This window comes from Panthera uncia, chromosome D4, assembly GCF_023721935.1.
Source record: "Panthera uncia isolate 11264 chromosome D4, Puncia_PCG_1.0, whole genome shotgun sequence".
Taxonomy (NCBI): domain Eukaryota; kingdom Metazoa; phylum Chordata; class Mammalia; order Carnivora; family Felidae; genus Panthera; species Panthera uncia.
In genome coordinates, this window is record NC_064807.1 from 6218704 (window position 1) to 6226300 (window position 7597).

The 7597-nt window shown below is 43.5% G+C and overlaps 1 protein-coding gene across 1 annotated transcript in view; it reads left to right on the forward strand.

The window, feature by feature from the left end:
- Positions 1-6852: 6852 nt before the first annotated feature.
- The window catches only part of PLGRKT (plasminogen receptor with a C-terminal lysine), a 43347-nt gene continuing 42602 nt past the window's right edge, over positions 6853-7597 (forward strand). Inside the window, exon 1 of the mRNA XM_049642964.1 lies at positions 6853-6929. The gene's annotated coding sequence lies outside the window, so the exon portion shown is untranslated. The remainder of the gene's footprint in view (positions 6930-7597) is intronic.

Sequence of the window (7597 nt, forward strand, 5' to 3'; positions counted from 1 at the left end):
ATTTTTCAGTATTTCAGCTGTCAGTTTATATTTCCTTAGAAAGCCATTACATGCTTGGACTGAACCATGTGAAGCCTTGGTTTTATTCACTTTACACTCTGAAATATAATCACCCTTCGCTCCTGCTGAAAAAAGCTTTCCTTGACTCTGCTGCCCCCTTAAATTACTGTCATCTCCGATTACGCCACCTCATGGCACACCTCAGCAAACTATATCATCACTTTCTTCAACTATCAAATTAACAAAACAAAAAGCAATCATTATAGCAAAGATTAATATAGTAATAGTAAGACATAGATTTTGTACATGTCGGACACTGTCTTGGTAATTTCCATATATTAGCTTTAAGTTTTATCCTATGAGGAGGGTACCGTTATCACCCCTATTTCAGAGATATGGATACTGAGGCACCAGTGCTTAAGTAACTTGTGTAAGCTTCCACAGTCAGAAGTGGCACAACCAAGGTTCAAACCCAGGCACTTTGGTGCCTAAGCTCTTAACCACTATACAAGTGTGCAGTGAAATTGGTATCCTTGCTTACTGCTGCTGGCACTGTGTATTTGTTCAACCTCAAGAAGTGAAAGAGGCAACTGGGTGACTCAGTCGGTTAAGCATCTGATTTGAACTCAGGTCATGATCTCACGGGTCATGGGTTCAAGCCCCACGTTGGGCTCTGTGCTGACAGCTCAGAGCTTGCCACCTGCTTCCGATTCTGTGTCTCCCTCTCTCTCTGCCCCTCCCCCACTCTCTCTCCCTCTCTCAAAAATAAACATTAAAAAAATGAAAAGAAACCTGAAACACGCTTGCTATCTGACCCAGTAATTCCACTCCCATATATCTATATCTATATCTGTATCTATATGTATATCTACATCTATATCTATATCTATATCTGCCTGAGAACTGTTCATAGTAGTGTTACTCATAATAACAAAAGATAGGGATAATATAAATATTCATCAATTTAAAAAATTTTTTAATGTTTATTTATTTTTGAAAGAGAGACAGATCATGAGTGGGGGAGGGACAAAGAGGGGAAGACACAGAATCTGAAGCAGGCTTCAGGCTCTGAGCTGTCAGCACAGAGCCCAACGTGGGGCTCAAACTCATGAGCCGTGAGATCATGACCTGAGCTGAAGTCAGAAGTAACTGACCGAGCCACCCAGATGCCCCCAAAACATCCATCAATTTTGAACAGATAAACAAAAGATGGTACACCCACACATTTGCATATTATTCAGCCATAGAAAGGAACGAAGCAGTATTATATGCCACAACTTGGATGAAACCTGAAAACCTTATACTATGTGAAAGAAGCCAGAGTCAAAAGACCATATATGTTGTACGACTCCATTTATGTGAAATGTCCAGAATAGGCAAATCTATTGAGACAGAAGGCAGATTAGGAATTGCCAGGGGCTGGGGGAAGCAGGAGAACGTACAAAACTCAGTGATGTTCTCTGTTGGTTCAAAGGTATAAACATGTTCCATGATTCAAGTGTAAGGTTGTAATTTAGACCGTGTTCCCCACAGCTTGGGAAACTGTTCCAGAATAGCTTACTACTGAAGAGCTTCTGGCCTCAGCCCACACTGTGCACCTAGATGCCTTCCTTCACAGACCGAGGCTCTTGGCTAAACCTCATTCTCAGATTAATGGAGAAATTCATAGTCCTTGGGAAAGCATCTCTGTTAAAAGGAAATACTACCATACATACCTTGAATTTTCAAAAATGTTGTTTTTTAAAAATTACTTTATGGTATACAGGGAAATGGTGAATAATTTTACGGTCCTGGGGGGAAGGACTTTCAATGAGTTGAGGATTTTACATCAATTCTAAAATATGTGTACTACTCAACCTGGTATTTACAATCAACATATTAAATGGTTATATATATGAAGCTGTTTATCACAGTGTTATTGACAGTAGCAAAAAAAAGAAAAATCCAACAATGAAAATTGTATACACACTTGCAGAAAGTCATACACCTTTAAAAAATGGGACATATGGGGGCACCTGGGTGGCTCAGTTGGGTAATTGTCCAACTCTTGATCCCAGCTCAGGTCTTGATCTCAGGGCTGTGAGTTCAAGCCCCGTGCTGGGCTCCGTGCTGGGTGTGGAGCCTACTTTTAAAAAGTGGGATGTATGAATGCTATCTAACATGAAAATCATGCTACCATGCAAAATGATTAAAAGCACCTATTTGTGTGTGTGTGTGTGTGTGTGTGTGTATGTGTGTGTAAAAACATACAAACATTCAGTAATTCATACAGTTATAAATAATACACATACTCATTAAAGTTGTATTTTTTTTTTTTTAAGAGAGAGAGAGAGTGGGAGATGGGAGGAGAGAGAGGGAGAGAATCTTAAGCAGGCTCCACGTCTAGCATGGAGCCCGACACAGGGCTCAATCCCATGACTCTGGCATCATGACCTGAGCTGAAATCAAGAGTCGGACACTCAACCAACTGAGCCACCCAAACACCCAAAGTTATATGTCATTTGATACTGAAATAATTTCCTTTAATCCTCTTACCCGTATTCCATTGTGTTCAATAACTATACGTAGATTTCTCTTAATTCCAAAGGTATATATTCTATGGTCACTTTTTTCACTTCTATCTTAAAATTGTGAACAATATCGGGGCACCTGGGTGACTCAGTCAGTTAAGCATCTGACTTCGGCTCAGGTCATGATCTCGTGGTTCGTGAGTTCGAGCCCCACATTGGGCTCTGTACTGACAGCTCAGAGCCTGGAACCTGCTTCAGATTCTGTGTCTCCCTCTCTCTCTCAGCCCCTCCCCTGCTCATGCTCTGTCTCAATAATAAATAAACATTTAAAAAAATAAAATTGTGAACAATATCATACATATAAGAGCATAATGTAGGTATATCGTTTGAAGTGCATCCATTGGGTTTCCACTGGGAACTGGAATTCTACTCGGTTCAACTGAAGAGATGTTAACGAATACACTATTTAAAAGGGTGTGGGTGAGATTAAGAGAACCATGAAGTTGGGCCTGAACCATCAACAACTAGCAACCGTGGGAAGTCCATACCATCTCTGCACTAACATGCAAAGGAGGAAAGCATTTCCAGAGCTCCATGAGCTAGAGCCACAGAAGAGAGGCCTCTGGTCAAGAGTTCCAATTGTGGAAGGACCCAGCCACTACTAGGTCATCAGTCCCAAACAGAGAAGGAAAGTAGAAAATATATCCTACCTCTTTCCTCCTGCTTCCAGTCTCCTTTTCGAAGTGTCCGAACACAAATGGAAACAAAACGAGCTGTGGTGAGCCCAGGTGATACTCTCCAAAAAGATCTGCCTCTAGAGGCATAGAACAGGGCAGGGGAGGAAGAGTGGATATGAGGAAAGGCAAACAGAAAACCCAAATGGTCTGCCTGTTTTGCCACTCAGCAATTATTCTTGCCATTGATCAGGTGAAGAGAAGCTCATCCCCTACACATGAGAATCAGAAGCCTACCAACCACTATACTGCTTTGAGGTGATGTCAATTTGGGTATACTTTGACCTAGAAACTAAATTGTAATATTTGTCTCCACCAGCACTCTTGACACAAGGTAACAAGGAAAGAGGGGCAAGGAAGAAATGATCAACATTTTACATGTCTGTCTGTCTCAACAGCTTGTTGCAAGGCTAAAATGGATAATTATAACTTCCTACTTCATTTATGTTTCCCTTGCCCTATGCGGTTCCTTTGTAGATCAGGAATTTTTTGCCTGGTGTGGTGATACAACATTTAATTTCTGCATGTTCTGAAATTTAAATGGTCTTGACCTTATCAAGTTCCTGCAGTTATTTAATGACCATTAGTACTGCACATGGGAGTATTCAGATATGCCCAGTGAATCTCTGGTCATCGTGCAGAGTTCTCCTTGCCCTGATTGTATAGCTGCAACCCAATTTCTCCTTGGTAATTGGGATCAGTTATCCCAATTCCATCACAGTGAGAAACCAAAATGATGAAGGGGGCAGATCCAGCTTCCAATTCAATAGAACCACAGCTGAGTCCTGTAGTAGAAACATTCCTTTCTTTTGAACTAGGACTTCCAAACATGGTCAAAGTTTGTAGAAATGGTGTGCTGGACATTTTCCATTTGTCCCAGCAGTCTTTGTGCCTAGGAGGCTGACCTCTAAAAACTGCATGAGCCTGGTTTCCTCATCTTTGGCTTCGGGGTAGATCCAGCTAATGGAAGACCTCAGCAGGATATCGGAGCATGAGAGGACACAGACGGGCCTTTCTTTTCCACTCTGTCCTCAATTGGAGCTGAGGGTGTGGCAGTGGCTCCAATGACAGAATCTCACCCTGCTGGGCTAATGGTCAGTACTGACTGCCTTCCTCTGCTGAACAGCATAGCTTCTGTTGGGTAGCCCTCACCTACAGCCACACCTGTGGCTCTTGCCTGGTTTTAGTAACTGTTCCACCCCTCTGGCCCCTTCTGCTCCCAACTATTGCTGGTTATGACTGGTTATTGAATACAAACTATGTGCCAGACACTGTGAGAATTGCCTAAACACATTATGTCATTTAGTCCTCACAGTCCAATAAGTTCGAAGGCTTTTAGTCCTATTGTAGAGATGATATAGTTTTAGAGATTTATAGAAGCGACAGTGACAGAGTTTGACATAGAATCCAGGGGTCCCTATGCTAGGGTCTCTGCGCTCAAATACTATTCCCTGCTTCTTTTATCAGTTGATATCCTGCCTTAAAGAATCGAGGTTCCATATGGCTTTGCTCCTGTGGCACCAAGGATACCTTGACAACACACCCACTCCCACAGTTGGGAACATGAATGCTGGTAAGATTTCCCCATCCAGCCACTCAACAAACAGCGTCTGGAATGTAGGACCCAAGCTCCAGAATACTAAGGGTCAGTGCTGACAGCATTAAGGCAAGCCTAGGAGGTTGGTTTGGTGCTTACTCACAGGGAACAGGGAGCTTTGTGTCTATTATTGTGCAGTACCATACTATTGTGCAGTGACAGGATAGACAGCCCAGAAATAAACCCCACATTTATATGGCCAATTAATCCACAAAGGAGGCAAGAAAATACAATGGGGAAATCAAGTCTCTTCAACAAATGTAGCTAGGACAGCTACATGCAAAAAAATGAAACCGGGCTACTTTCTTACACCATACACAAAGATAAACTCAAAATGGATTACAGACCTAAATGTGAGAGATGAAACCATAAAACTCCTAGAAGAAAACATAGACAGTGATTTGTTTGACACTGGCCTTAACAAGGGAAACAAAAGAAAACAAACTACTGGGACTACTCCAAAGTAAAAAGCTTTTGCATGGCAAAGGAAATCATCAGCAAAATAAAAAGGCAACCTACTGAATGGGAGAAGATATTTGCAAATGATATATCTGATAAGGAGTTAATATTCAAAATATAAAAAGAATGTATACAACTCAACGCCAAAAGACACAAACAGTCCAATTCAAAAACGGGCAGATGACCTGAACAGACATTTTTCCAAAGCAGACATACGGATGACCAACAGACATGTGAAAAGACACTCAACATCACTAATCAAGGGAAATCAAAACCATGAAAATCAAAACCACAATGAGATATCACCTTACACTAGTAAGAATGGCTAGAATCAAAAACAAAAGAAGTGTTTGCAAGAATGTGGAGAAAAAGGAACTCTCATGCACTGTTGGTGGGAATGCAAACTGGTATAGCCACTGTGGAAAACAGTATGCAGGTTCCTCAAAAAATTAAAAGCTGAATTACCATATGATCCAGTAATTACACTATTGGGTATTTACCCAAAGAAAATAAAAAAACTGATTCAAAAAGATATATTCACCCCTATGTTTACTGCAGCATTACTTACAATAGCCAAGATATGAAAGCAACCCAAATATCCATTGACAGATGAATGGACAAAAAGATGTGGTACACACACACACACACACACACACACACACACACACACTGGAATATTACTCATCCATAATGAGACTGTGCGATTTGTAACAGTGTGGATGGAGGTAGAAGGTAATATGCTAAGTGAGACAGGTCAAAGACAAATATCATATGATTTTACTTACATGTGGAATCTAAAAAACAAAACAAATGAATACACGAATAAAAGTAAAAACAGACCCATAAGTAGAGAAGAAACCAATGGTTGCCAGATTGGGGGGGGGGGGTAAGGGGATGGGCAAAATGGGTGAAGGGGAGAGGGAGACACAGGCTCCCAGTTATGGGATGAGGAGAAGTCACGCGGATGAAAGGGACAGCCTAGGGAATATAGTCAATGGTATTGTAATCCGGTTGTATGGGGCAGATGGCGGCTCCATTTGTGGGGAGCACGGTATATAGACTTGTCAATCACGAAATACACCTGAATGTAATGTAGCATTGTGTGTCAACTATACTTAAATTAAAAAAAAATGCAACTGTGGATCATATGTTTAAGTGACAACCTCTCATCAGACACATTCTTTTCTGGAAAACAGACCCAACTGTGTGGTTGACACCGCTCCTGGAGAGTAACAATGAGATGGCTCCTTAAACTCTTTAGAAGCTCAGCTGGGCGCGGGAGCAGGGATTTCTCTCATACATGGGTCACTTACGAACCTCACTGAGGCCTCTTCGTCCCCTCAAAACCTGACAGCTGAGCCGCTGTTGGTTTGAATTTGCCTCTTTGATCTCGCCATTCTCTCCCGGGCACCTGGCGGGACACAGTACACTAGGCCTCGGGCAGGAGAGGGGCGTCTTTCAGGAAGCCAAGGGCTGCGCTGATTGGCTAAGCCTTGGAATCACTGTCAAGGCCGTCCAATCCCGAGGCTCCGCCCGCCGAGTCCCGGTCGAGTCTCGGTGGAGGGGATTCCGGGCCTGGAGGCCTCCGCTGAGGTTACCGTCCGCACCTCGGCCGCCGCCTGCTGCCCAGTGAGTGAGCGCCGGGCCCGCGGGACTGGCCGAAGGCTGATGGGGAGGGAGGAGTCCTCGCGGCCGCCTCTGCCGGCGACGAGCTCCGGGGTCCCGGGCTTGCCGGGCAGCGCGGGGCGCCCGCTCCTCGGGGGCACCCCTAGTTGGCTCTCCTCTCGTCCTCCCGGGTGCTGACCGCTATCCCCAACCTCGTTTCGAAAGAGCGGGCTCTCCTCGCAAGGAACCCTGGCTTCTCCAGAATCGATGTAATCGAGCTGGGAAAGGAGGCAGAGCATTATCCGCGGAAATCCGCATACCACTGCAGGAAATACCCAAGTTACGGCATTTGGGTCCAGGGAGCGCGGGTGGAGTTACCATAGGGAAAACCTCCCGGAAGCTGTGGGTTCTGAGCTGGAATTCGCGGGGGGGTGGGGAGTGACCTAATTTGACCGGGATGCAAAAACGTACAGGAAATTATTGTAATGTGCCACTAGTCTTAAATGTAGGTAATGTACCATTTGATCAGGAAATGAATCAGCACAGACATTTGGATAACAGGTCACGCATGGGTCATGAATCTTTCTTTCTCTTTTTCTTTCTTTTTTTCTTTTTCTTTCTTTCTTTCTCTCTCTCTTTTTTTTCCTTCCTTCCTTCCTTCCTTCCTTCCTTCCTTCCTTCCTTCCTTCCTT